The sequence below is a fragment of the Podarcis pityusensis genome, assembly GCF_964106645.2.
Source record: "Podarcis pityusensis genome assembly, chromosome: 4".
In the NCBI taxonomy this organism is placed as follows: domain Eukaryota; kingdom Metazoa; phylum Chordata; class Lepidosauria; order Squamata; family Lacertidae; genus Podarcis; species Podarcis pityusensis.
In genome coordinates, this window is record NC_138027.1 from 62,191,133 (window position 1) to 62,205,299 (window position 14,167).

The following is a 14,167-nucleotide window of genomic DNA, read 5'->3' on the forward strand; positions in this document are numbered from 1 at the left end:
CAGACTGCTGCATTCTGAATCCTATTGTTCTAGGACCAATCAGACTGCTGCCTTTTGGATCCTATTGTTCTAGGACCAATCAGACTGCTACAGTTTGGATCCTATTCAACTCAGTACATAACAGAGCAACTAGTACATCTAGTCACTAGTGCGTATTAGCAACTGATCTTCCTTTGCATTGTTGCTCGTGTCTACAGCATTTTTCTGTATTATGTGCTTTCTCCAATAAGTATGCATTCCTAGGGAATTTAAACAGAGAAAAAAAGATGTATGAATGCACCTCCTATTTAATTCATGCTGTTTTCTGACACAACATTCAATCCTCTTCTGCAATGTGTGTCAAGTGGACTTCAGGCTTCTGGATCACAAATGCTTTTCAAAAACCAAGGGACAAATAAAAAGAAAAGATTTATTTAGAATAAAAAACTGTAACTCCTGCAGTACAGCAAATAAATCCTAAGCAGACTGCAAAAAGCTCCATAGGTATTTCTTCAAACTGCTGGCCTAACTAGGTGTTAAAGAGGACCCACAGCTGCCACTAATTCAACATGTCCCTTCATGTGCTTCAGTAATGTCTAGAAAAATGTCACATATATAGTACACCCAAAACTATTAAAGCACATGACTTTTCTCAAAGAATCATGGGAACTGTAGTTTGTTGGAAACTGTAGCTTGGTGAGGGTGAAACTAGTCCCTAGGTTCTGGGATGGGGGAATCATGAGCGAACAGAAATTGCAGCAGGCTGCAACAGTCAAACACTTAATTGTGGCTGTGTTGTGTAGTTCAGACGCTACTAGCCCTTCATGCTGTTCTATTTCCACAATGAGCTACTTGGAGAGAATCACAAGATGTGTAAGCAACTCCTATAAGCAGGCTGCTAGAAACAAGTTCAACACTCAGTAGCAAGAAGCCCACCCCTTTCTTTCATTGCTCGTATTCCTTTCAAAAACAGTTTGCTATTACTGAAGTGTCCAGAGTCAGCAAAATCTTTTATTTCTGCCAGATAAACAAGCTTCCTCCTGCCCTTCTGCGTCTTTCCTGTTTGTGTGTCACGCACTTTCTCTTCCCGTCTGATTTCTCGACTCTCTTCCTTTAGTTCCACACGTTGATTCAGTGTCGGAGGTCGTGCTAAGCCGAGCAGAGCAGGTTCGGTTACGGGGAAAGTCCTTGCCAAAGCCTGAACAACTTTTTTGTTTTTGCCTCCCCGTCCTGCATTTGTGGTACAGACATCTCTGAGGGAGCTGGGATTGTGAGTATTCACTTTTAACTATAATTGAATGGGAGGGCATATTGCAGCTGAGTTTACTGTACTAAGAGCTTTTTGCAGCTGAGGGGAGTGTATATCTTCTTGTGCCATTAAGTGAAAACGTAAGATTATTTTTAATTATGTATTCAATTTGTCTACCACCAACACCTGTAGGTCTCAGGGTGGTTCACAACACAAAAGTTGCAATATACGAAGCACAAAATACATAATAAAAATAAACAAAACAATTAACAATGCTTATGTGTATACACACTAACAAACTCTATGTTCCTCAACGAAAGCCCCTAAATCCAAAAATCCTAATGAGTAAATGATATTTTACAACAATTTAAAACAACCCCACCCTCCAGATAAAAGAGCACCCACCCAAGTTAAAACCCCAGCTTGCTCAGAAAATAATTTTAACACAAGGGAAGAAGAGGCCCACTGGGTCAGACCAAAGGCCCAACTAGCCCAGCATTTTGTTTCCCATAACAGCCAACACATACCCCTAAACATTTTGTGAATCTAAGTTCTGCCTCATTGAGGGGCAGTATTTCAATATGAGTAGGAAAATGAGAGTACCCCTAAACATTTTTTTAGAAAAAAAGCAGTGCCTGAAACTACCGTATTTTGCGCCCCATAGGACGCTCCGGCCCATAGGACGCACCTAGTTTTTTGGGGGGGAAATAAAGAAAAAAAATTTCCCCCCCCCAGGTGCGGGGCTGGAAGAACCAGGTCGGGGAACAGCAGGAAGGCGCGCTCTGCCTCCCCGCTGTCCCCCGAGCTTGTGGGGCTGGCGATGGGGAGAAGTGCGCTGATCCCGGGACTGCAGGCAGCTCTGCGCAACCCTCGGAGCCAGTCTCCCGAGGGTTGTGCAGAGCTTCCTGAAGCCTGGAGAGCGAGAGGGGTCGGTGCGCATCGACCCCTCTCGCTCTCCTGGCTTCAGCGAAACCCTGCATTCGCCCCATAGGACGCACACACATTTCCCCTTCATTTTTGGAGGGGAAAAAGTGCACCCTATAGGGCGAAAAATACGGTATATGCATAATTGTAGAAGCTTCTGTGACAATCCTTTAATTACAATTGAGAAAGCGAGAACTGACAATGTGTGTATGTATGCACTGCAAATTGAATGGGGCTGCCAAATCTTTGCCAATCTACTGCAAATTACTCAGAGACCTACTGGTAGATCCCGATCTCATTACCTTCCACTTATAGAATATCATGGAGTGCCTGGCACTGAGTTTCATTATCATGGTGTAATATTTGTATTCATACTATCTTAGAATTGTGGAGTTGGAAGGGACCATGAGGGTCATCTAGTCCAACCCCTTGCAATGCAGGAACCTTTCGCTCAAACCCAAGCCTCCCGAGATTAAGAGTCCCATGCTCTACCAACTGCGCTGTTTGGCACACTATGTTTGGGCTGTTCTGAGACAAAGTATTTTAGTTGATTTAAACACAGAAAAATTATAAGAAAACAACTTTAGAATCAAACTATTATTTAGTCTTATCTGAAACATCTGGGATATGTATAGAGCATAGCTCTGAAGATTTTTTTTTTTTTGCCTTCTAATTGCTAGATTCTCTGCAAATGTTCACTATTAGGAAAACTTTAACTTGCTCTAGTTCAGCTAGGTGAATCCCATGACTTTCCTTTACTTATATTTGGTAGATTAAAAAGGTTTAAACACTGCTATCTGAAAACATTAAACAGTAGACGGGGGGGGGGGCGTGCGGATCTAGTTATGGGCATATCTAATTAATCATTTATTCACAAAGCATTGAAATCCCAATGCATTGAGACAATGCTCTTCATCAGGAAAAACTACAAAAAACATGTAAAAAAAGAAGATGCAATGATTCCTGAACTGTCATACAGAAAGGTGAAGTGATATGATGGGTAGTTAATTCTCTAATTGCTTTATCTTAATGACAGATCTGTTTTATCAGTCACTTACAATATATATGATTGTCTGATTGATAATCCTTAGGCATTCCTTCTTGATATATTTTCTTTTAATACAAAAAGTTGATATGAATGAGGCTTTTCAAGTTAATTCTTGTTAAATTTTTTTTTAAAAAAAAAACAGTCCAGCACCTTTATAGCATCAGTTCAAGTGGAAATTAGCATTCAGAGAAGAATCCTGAATGAGAACAGCTAATCTCTTTTGTTTGCTGCATTCTCAAAGTAGACACTTTATATCTGAAGTTAAATACTATAATTATTCTAGACCTTTTCCTTCACAAAGAGCTCAAGCTTTTATTTCAAGCATATTTGCAATGGAGAGGGAGAAAAGAGATAAAATTGCAGTCATTTGCCTACTGACAACTCATAGAACCAAAGAGCTGTAGAGTTGGAAGCAACCCTGCAATGCAGGAATCTCAACCAAAGCATCCATGACAGATGGCCATCCAACCTCTGCTTAAAAGCCTCCAATGAAGGAGAGTCCATAATCTCCCAAGGGAGTCTGCTCTACTCTTGAACTGCTCTTACTGTCAGAAAGTTCTTCCTGATGTTTAGTTGGAATTTCCTTTCTTGTAACTTGAAGCCATTGGTTCGAGTCCTACCCTCCAGGGCAGGAGAAAACAAGCTTGTCCATGTGACAGCCCTTATGATATGATTGTTGTTGTTTAGTCGTGTCCGACTCTTTGTGACCCCATGGACCAGAGCATGCCAGGCACTCCTGTCTTCCACTGCCTCCTGGAGTTTGGTCAAACTCATGTTAGTAGCTTTGAGGACACTGTCCAACCATCTAATCTGTCTCCTCTTTCCCAGGCTAAATGTACTCAGCTCCCTCAACTATTCCTCATAAGGCTTGGCTTCTAGACCCTTGATTATCTGGGTTGCCCTCCTCTGCACACATCCAATCCAGCTTGTCCATATCCTTCTTAAATTGTGGCACCCAGAACTGGACACAGTATTCCAGGTGTGGTCTGTACCAGCCCGTTCTGGGCTGGCGTGGTGGGAGAGGAATCCAAGGCAGCAGGGCCAGAATGCTGAAGCAACCAGCTTAGGCATCAGATTCTCAGAAGCAGCAATAGCCTCAGGTGTTCATCCTGACCCTCCCAGCCATTCCATTCTGTTGCTGAGTGGTTTCTCCTGGGCTGCTAATCTGGCCTGCTGTTTCAGGTGTGATGGAGGAAGCTATTGCATCACCAGTGTTTTAGGAAGATAAAATTAGCATTCCAACTGGCTTCTAGCAGTGAAATTGGGAGGGGCTGCCATCTTGTCCTTCACCACAGTCACCATGTCTGGGGCTGGTCCCGTAAGGCAAAGATAGTGCCTAAAGTGCTGCTAGGCCATTACGAAATTTAAAGGTAAGGCTCACAAACCAGAATTGCCCAGTAGGCGGCCATTGCAGTTGCTGCAGAGCTGGCTACATACGTTCTTTCTTCCTAGTATTCAGCTGAGAGGTAAGTCATGTTTCACACAGCATGGCTGGGACTTGGTTTTCCAGCCCAGATGCAGATGTCAAGTGCTTTCTCATCAATCTCTTTCCCAAGAACTAGTAAAGCACCTGGCTGAGTCTAAGGTACAGTAGCAGCTGGCAACACCACCAGCTTCCCATCTTGATGCTGCCACCATGGGGGCAAAACATGGGGCTCCATTATAGTGGGGGGGTAGTCAAATGGAGGTGCACAGCACCCAGATTGCAATGCAAGCTTCTATAATATGCTAAGCATATTTAATTGGAGAATACATGTTTGCTGTTATCAAAAGGCATGAAAGAAATTAGTTACGCCTTATTAAGCATATCGGCTCAAGCAGAAGCATTACCCTCTGGAGGGAGTCGCAATGGCACTTTGATGTCGGGTATCAAACCAGTAAGAATGTGGCACCTGCTCTAGGAGCAGAATCAGACGCAAGGGAGCTTAACTTTTTATTTTGTTTCTTGGTGTGGTATTTCATTAACACCTCATCAAAGCCTCACTTGAATACACAGTGTTTCTCTTCCATCCGAGATTTGCAATTATTAAGCACTTTCACCTGAGGTTTAAGGGAAGAGGGATTTAAAAAATTTACACTATTTTTAAAAATGGCATGTAAGAAATACTTGTAATATTTTGAAGGCCAGGATTCTAGTTGGACAATTGAGGGGGGGAAATATGAATACATTCCTCTTGCTCTACCACAAGACCAATGAGAACATTTTTTGTTCTATATAAATCTAAACAGATTAGATTTAATATATTGGTGTGCTTGTAACAGTTCCTTAGAAAAATGATTTTCATGCTAATCACACGAACTGCAGACAGACATATTTATTTTATATAGTGCAATATTTATATACCCCCTTCATACACCAAAATTAAACTAAAAATGCAATAAAATTCAGAATAAAATAGCATCTACCTTGTCATTGGCAGGTAACTAGTAGAATCTAACTAGTATTAATGGCTAGCAAAGGCCTCCAAGAATAAAAGTGTTTCTCGGTGAGTGCTGAAATTACGTTACTTTATGTGCTTGCCTCAATTTAGAGGAGTAGTGGTTTCTTGGGAAGGACACCACTACTGAAAAGGCCCTTCCTCTGGTCATTGCTAAGAAACCTCTGCAGGTTGCAGGACATATGTCTGAGTCATATGACAAGGCTAACGTGGTGAATTACTGCTTTAAATTCATTCACACTGGAACTACTCTACATGGTGAATTACCACCATACAGAACCTCCCATTTTCACGGTTTGTCATTCATCTACTAGTTTCCTTTATCCAGCATGATAAGAAATCCAGCAGAATCTCACCCAAAATCACTGATGTAACTACAGGCTCGAGAATTATGGCTGAGTACCCACTATACCTTTTAAAGTACATTGGAAGCACAATCTTTCCCACAGAGAATTCTGGGTTCTGTGGTGTTCCCTTAACAGAGCTACAGTTCCCCACAACCATTAACAAACCATTCTTTGAAGGTAAAACAGTGCTTTGAATGTGTTTTAAGCTCATGGTAGAGACAGTGGTCCATTTAGAACCCCCAACAGTGGTTAATCCTAGCTGTTTTGAAAGAACAGCCCAGGGTGCTTTTGGGGTGTGTTAACACCAGCAGTATTCAATGTGATCCGCTGCCGGTATGAAGGGGATGAATTTCCTTTGGGTCTCTTTAAATCTTTGTCTTCCAATTGTGGTTCAAGCCTCTCGGTTTTTCACTTATGAGAAATATGCAACACATCCCCCCCTTCATGCTTTTATAGCACATTCCCCACTAAGTGATCTATGCTTATTTCTCAGTGTTTGAGAACTAGTAACACTCTGAAGCGATCATCCTCCCTGCACTGACTCTTCAGAGAAAGTGCCTCAGGCAGTTCAAGGCCTTCATTTTAGTCGAGACTTTGTAAACGGCATCTGCTCCACGTGAACTCATTAATGAAGGGCTCTTACCAAAGTGTCCCTTAGTGCTATCTTGAAACTCACCGCCTCTTCAATATGCTCCTGAAGCTACTACTTTGGAGCCACCTACAGGAAAGGGCATATGTAGTCAATAGCAAAGGGCACTTTCAATGGGTTTCTTACTGTGCTATTCAGTGAAGCCCCCGCTGTTGCTTGGTAGCCTTCTGCTGAATTAGCTGGGCAGTTTACATTGTGAAAAACCAGCTACATAAAGATTCTTGCCTGGCTAAAGCTGGACAATTAAGCAGACAGGACAGCGGTTTGATTCTTTAGCCATTGAGTGTTTGGCATGCTAGGAAGTCCAATTGGAGGGCACACTGACAAGGAAATAGTAGATTCTCTAATTCTACCATCTCAATAGGAACAATACGTACTTTATTCGCTTCTTTTGCTTTTGCTTTTGTTTATATCTGATGGGGGAAACGAATGGATAGGTTTGATCTTCTAGCAGTCCATGGGACTCTCAAGAGTCTCCTCCAGCACCATAATTCAAAAGTATCAATTCTTCGGCGATCAGCCTTCTTTATGGTCCAGCTCTCACTTGGTTAACAAGCTGGCAGCAGACAGTAGGAACAAATAGGCAATTCTCACAGTGTTCTAAGAAGTAGGGTCTGTATTGGGATCTGTGCTTTTTAACTAATTAAAAAATGATATATAGTTAGGGGTGAACAGTGAAGTGGCCAGATTTGCTGATGACATCAAATTGTTCAGTGTGGTAGAAGCTCCAGAAGTATTACTCCGCATGGCACCCAGTAAAGCTGAATGTTGGAAGAGGCAGGACAGACAAAAGGAAATAGTCACACAGCACACTGTTAAACAAGATATAGTAATGTCCATCAATTTGTATGGCTTTAAAAGGGATTTAAACAAATTTATGTAGGATAAGGCTATCAGTAGTTATTAGCCATGCTGACTATGTATCAGAGGTGGCATGCCTCTGAACACCAGTAACTGGAACTGGAGGTTATGACAGGGAAAGAAAAATTTGGGTCACAGTGGATAGCCTGAACAAAATGTTGACCCAGTGTATGGAAGCTGTAGTGGAATCCATGTTGGGAATCATAAAAAAAAGTCAATATTCTAATGCCTTTATACAAATTTATGGTGTGTCCACATTTGGAATATTATGTACAGTTCGGTTGCTGCACCTGCAAAAGGATATTGTAGAGCTGAAAAAAGGTACAGAAAAAGCACAGCCGAAATGATCAAGGGGCCAGAGCAACTCCCCTATGTGGAAAGCTACAATGTTTTCAGTTTTCTTAGTTTAGAAAAAAACAGGAGGGTAGTGTCATGATAGAGATGTATAAAATAATGCATGGTGTGTTGAAAACAAATAGGGATAAAGAATTGTATCACCATACTAGAACTTAGGGTCATCAAAATAAGCTGAATGTTGGAAAGTTTTGGAATAGCAAATACGTTTCAACACAGTAAAAAGTATCTGCAAAGTATTGTTCAGCTGAGCTACCCCCGAAGTCTTCACCTTTTGTTCACTGGTATATTGCCTTGTTGATCATGATGTTATTTCAATACCGGTATTCATCAATATGGCGATTTATTGCACAGCCTTAGTGTACTATTGTGCTCATGTCCTGCTTGTGGATTTCCTGTAATCCAGTTGACCATTGTGAGAACAGATTGGTGGGCCAGAGAGGCCTTGGTCAGAACTAGCAGGGTTCTTTTTAAGTTCTGATGTCTTTTTAGTGGGTCATGTCATCCAGACCTTGGAAATGTGTTATGTACAGCTTTTTCTTTACTCCACTGTGAGGAGTACTGTTTCATCCATCTTCCTACATCCTCTACCTAATATCACTCCAGCTATTTAAATCCTATGTCTCTGACCAAATGAGTCATTTCCACACTTTCTATTTTTTTTGGGGGGGGGGGGGTTGTATTGATGCTTTTGAATTATGGTGCTGGAGGAGACTCTTGAGAGTCCCATGGACTGCTAGCAGATCAAATCTATCCATTCTTAAGGAAATCAGCCCTGAGTGCTCACTGGAAGGACAGATCCTGAAGCTGAGGCTCCAACACTTTGGCCACCTCATGAGAAGAGAAGACTCCCTGGAAAAGACCCTGAGGTTGGGAAAGATGGAGGGCACAAGGAGAAGGGGATGACCGAGGACAAGATGGTTGGACAGTGTTCTCGAAGCTACCAGCATGAGTTTGACCAAAGTGTGGGAGGCAGTGGAAGACAGGAGTGCCTGGCGTGCTCTGGTCCATGGGGTCATGAAGAGTCGGAAATGACTAAACAATAACAGCAATTTCACCCAGTTGCTCACTTATTATTCAAGTTGTGCCACATCTAGTTTCTTTTGACTCACGTGTTCCCCATGCCATCCTTGGATTGCCTCATATTCCCAGACAGAAATAGGGATTCCTTATGCTTCTTCTATCTTATTCTTATCCCAGGGTTATTTTCTACCTCTCTCTCTGCTGTGTCCATTCTTGACTCTTTATAACATCCCTTTCCTCTTTCATGTTCCCAGCATTTGCACAAGTTCATTTTTGTAACTGTAGGAGGAAGGAAATTGCCTTCAGCCAGCCTTGCTGGAGCACAGTTGAAAAGGGACTTCCACTACTATTATGGCCAGCATTAACCATGCTGGAAACTTGCCCTCAAGTAACATTTCACTTCATCTGCCATGACCTAATATGTTTGTTTTTGTTTTCTTTTGGAAATGAATACAAAAAAGTTATATTTAAGGTTAGATGTGATATGTTTCTTGACTCCTATTTAAAATTACTAGGTTTTAAAATCTGTTATAATTTAATTAAGCTACAATTGACGCTAGAAAGAGAAAAGGGAAAATTTCAATCGGAAGGGAAATGCAGAGAATTACAACCATCATATATACCAAGGTTGTGCTTTAAATTGCTCTCATGTGTCTGAGAATAATTCATCAGCACTATGGATGAATACACACTATGTGAACAGAATGTATATTAACTACCCTTGAAAAGTACTGTTGGTAAACATATTGGGATTAAAAACAATAACTAATGGACCCCCCCCTACATATGATCACTGGTCTCTAGGGTAATTCAGACAGCAATGTTGCAACCCAGCAATATTTATTTATTGTTTTATTCCTCCTTTCTTCCCAGAAGAGATCACAGGGCACCTAGCAACATGAAATGATACAACAATACAAAAAAATTAACACATCAGCCAAACAGTTCTATTAAAATAAAAGCAGATAAAATATCAGGTATGGGTCCAAACACCCATGGGCGTAGCCCGGCTTCATGTTGGCGGGGGTGGGTGGGGCAGGACCTCAGTTAGTTAAGTATTTTTATTGATTTGCTCTTACTTTATTTAGGGGAGGGCAGCAAACACTGGGCAGGGAAACAAGTTGTTTAAGCTGCAGAGCTAAGCAAAATGTTATTGTGCCAGAATAAACACTGTTGGCTCCTTGTGTCACCTGACAGCAGTTTAGTGAGAATTGGCTGCCAACTCCTAGGGGCTGAGCCCTTTTGGCTCCCCCAATATTTTCGGAGGGGAGAGGGCTGGGGCTCCCTAATGTCTGAGATAATCAGGAGGTGGAGGAGGCCAAGGGCCTGGTCAGTGGTGGCAACAGCCGCATTGAAACCACCCTGTTGCTGCATTTGACTCTGCCCCGGCTCCTCCCGATGTGTTCATTACATTATGATCGGCTCCATCCCAAACTCCTCTTGCAAGTTGGTGCCTCTGATGATAATGCAGGCTTCTGGGGAGGAGATTGTGGCTGATTTGTTTCTCGCTGGTCGCTTTGCTGAGCGAAGCCATGGCCCAACCTGCACTTGTGGTTTAGTTTCCCTAGACAAATTACGAGTTGTAAACCAAGAACAAGCCTTGTTTACAGTTGATGGTTAGTGAACCATGCAAAAGGTTTAACAGCCTACATTCCTAATGCTTCACTGTGCTGCTTGACTTTGTGAATTTAAACTCTGCTACTGGGGGCTCTCTCCAGCTGGAGAGTTGAGTTTAGCCCTGTGTTTCTAATCTAGGCACCGAGGCCACAGAGATTCATATTTTTCCTCCCATATATATATATATATATATATATATATAATGATATTTATTAAGAATTTTTAGAATTACAAAAAAGAAACAAAAAAGAAAAAGAAAGAGAAAAAATAAAGGAAAAACAAGCCACAATCAAGCAATACAAATTAATAAAAATCAGAATCAAAAAATAACACATCACGATCAAAAGACAAAAATGTGCCACAAACATTTAAAAACAAATCCAATATTCTCAAATCCTTAACTGTCATTACCTTCTTTCTTTGACCTCCTCACCCCTCCCTTTTTTTGTATCCTAATTATTAATTGTCGCAGCAAATCCTTTCCATATTTCATAATATTCTGTCATTACATTACCTTAATCTATTTTAATCTTATCTTACTATAAAAAAACCTTAAAATTTAAAACTTAGATCTTATTTATACCAATTTCTCATAACCATAATATTCTTACATAATTCTTTAAGCATTTTTGCTAAAGCCAAATAATTCCGTTCCAACATTTTCTAACGTTCATCAATTTTATAAAACAATCCTAATAATTTTTTTTTCCTCTTCCAATCTTCATCCAGCGTCTCTTCCTCCTGGTCCCGGGTTTTGTCAGTCCTTTCTATCTCATCAATCTAGCGCATTAACCTGGTAATCTTATGTCCGAGGCCCTCAAGTCCCTTCCATGTCCCTTCCGCGGCTCTTCTTCATATTTATACCTGTACTTTACTTTGTCTCCTGCTCCTTTCACTCGTGGGAACTCCAGCTTGACAATGTTTTTGACCCTTCTCGACAAATCAGCCCCTTTTCCATAGTCCACACTAAACTCCATGTGGTATTTAAAAACATGTTTCAAAGTCCCTCCAAAATTAAGAGCCCCCACAGCCCCAAACATCTCACGGCCCATTGCCAGACTTGAAAAGTCCAAACATCTCTGCATAGGGGGGTCTATCCAACCCCCCATTTCCAAACCAAACCAAACTTTATCTTTCCAAATCTGGCTTTTTCCAAGTTCATTTGTCAAATCCAAGAACTCATGTTCCTGCCGGGCCACAGCTCCCTCCATCTCTGGCGCCCAAGGTTCAGCAACATCCTCTCTCATCTGTTCTGTCAGAGCACACTCCTGATTTGAATCCTGGGTGGGCTCTATATAATTTCCCACTGCCTGTCCAAAATTTCTGATCGCATCAGTCATCAAGTCCGTCTTCTCATGTAGCTGTTCCAGTAGGGCACTTGTTTTACAGAAAGCACGCAGCAGAGCTTCTGAATACATTGTTCTGCAAGGTCAGAAGGCTATTCCCACGATCGTAATCTGTAGCAGCTGCAAGCTCCCCGATTCAGAATTTGAAACTGTTTCACAGGCTCCCTCTAGGGGAAGAACTTCTTTTTGTTCTTTTCTTTTAAAGGCAGATCTGACAACAAAGTTTCCTTTTTCAGATATTTTGTCAATATTTGTTCCTTTAAACCATTTGCTCCACTATGTTTCTCTTCTTTTAACTATCTGTCAAAAACGTTTGTCTCTGGTCAATGAGCTTCCCAAAGAACGTCAGTCCTGACACCCCGCTCCAGGATCAAGACGGTGGAAAGTTACTTTGCTTTACACTCTCTTCTGCAGGTTTAAACAGTCCGGAAAAAATCCCCCCTCTTCTCCTGCTTCCAAAGGGGGTTCAACAGTTTTAAATGATGGAAGTTAATCCTTTACAAGCGATTTTCTGAACTCTAGTTTGCCATGTCTTTGCTTTGATCTATTTACAAAGAAACGGAAGGCTGACTTCCTGTTGAGACCTTCCCGTTTCAGTGCCAAATTAAAGTAAAATTTTAAGTCCAATTTTCCTTTCTACTCACAAATCATTATTTAGAGTCCAGTTGTCCGAGATTTAAGTACTCACGGGTGATTATTTTAAAAGCCAAATTGTCCCAGGAAAAAGGCAGCGCTCTCCGGCAACGGCTGTGCGGCTTCGCTCCACGGAAGAAGCAGCTGACTCTCAGTACCGCGCCACTTCCCCCTCTTCGCTCCGGAGCCCGTTAGTGGGTTCCTTTGCGGGTTGGGGGGGCGCTAAAGGTGCCCGCCGAGTCCCATGGTCACAGGCTTCATCCGCCTGTGATTTTTGAAAGGGTCCCCGCTTCGCCGTAGCGGGAAAGACCCGTTTCCCGTGAAGCTGGTCCCTCCAGATCAGAGGGAGTCCGCCATTACCGATGGCGCCACCCCGGAAGTCCCTCATATTTTTCCTCCCATATATATTTAACCCAGGCTGTTGTGGCTGCTTGGAGCCCAGTAAGACCAGCACTGGAAGCTAAAGGCCTGATCCTCTGCAGCATTTCCCTTTTGCTTCTATCAGCCTTCGCTGGGGGAGAGACAAGGGAGTCAACTGTGAATCATCTAGCCTGGTAAGAAGACCACACCCCCTCTGAACTGCATTTATTTGTTGTCTTTCAACTTTCGTTTTGCTCTGTACTTGCACATTGCATTTAGATTATTTATTATTATTTATTTTCAATTTGTGTGCAGAAGGGCAGTTTTGTATGTGTATAGGTTCTGTGTGTGGAGAGGGGAGAGTGATTAAAAACGTGTGGGGGAATGGGGTAGGATCATTGACCCCATTTCCATTTTCCATTTCTGTGCATTTATTGCACATGGATTTCAGGAAGTATGAAGATGGCTACTTTGTGGGGCTTATTAAAACAAAAACAAAAACCATGTTCCAAGTCGTTTGCTTCCATATTGTGGTTGCCAGATATCATGAGGTGGGGAAATAGTGCTCAGTAGCTCAACTCTGTGAAGTAGTCTAGGATACCCATTACTCACTGGTAAATATTCAACCATGTTTTCAGTTCTTCAGGTGTTACTTTAGTCTCTCACCTGTGCATGCACCCCCCCCCCCCCGTTTTACATAATCCATCTAGAAATGAAATAATATCTGTTCTTTGAATTGAGCAAGAAATTCATCTTGGAGAATGGTACAATTACATTTTAGGTAACATGAAGGGCACATGCAAGATGACAAAGTGGGAAAGAGCCTGTTCTGCCCATCAAAGGCATTATCTACATTGTCACTGAGAGGTGAGGAGAGGTCAAATTGGCAGTTCCTTTTGAGGAAGAATGGCTAAGGTGGTACATAAGATAGTGACACATAGAAAATTGTGGAGTTTTTTGCCTGTTACTTATTGATTCAGAGAAGTGGCCTGCAGATGGCACTGTTCACTAACTGTACTCTTTCTTTAAACCCAAACATGACATCTGCATGTTGTTTTGCTAAAATTATTATTATTATTACTATTTCCCTTGGGATATATTTACTTTGTGCATCCTGAATGACAACTGGAAAGTAGAGAGTGCCTTCAATATGAAGGAGGGAAAAGGGAAAAAATAAATCTTAATAATAATAACTACTACAACAAGAACCTAGATCTAGTGTTGGTTTTAACAGCTATGTGTATTGCATTAGTCATGCTGTTGTGATGGTATACTTCTAAGGGGGCCAGAAGGAAAGTGAAACAGTGCTCCTACACCTTGCTATTATGTAGAAGAGAGA

The 14,167-nt window shown here is 41.7% G+C and overlaps 1 long non-coding RNA gene across 1 annotated transcript in view; it reads left to right on the forward strand.

Moving 5' to 3' along the window:
* Nucleotides 1-1,010: 1,010 nt before the first annotated feature.
* Nucleotides 1,011-14,167, forward strand: part of LOC308476086 — a 107,828-nt gene continuing 94,671 nt past the window's right edge. The window contains exons 1-2 of the long non-coding RNA XR_013985694.1: nucleotides 1,011-1,249; nucleotides 12,886-13,022. This is a non-coding gene — a long non-coding RNA (uncharacterized lncRNA). The remainder of the gene's footprint in view (nucleotides 1,250-12,885; nucleotides 13,023-14,167) is intronic.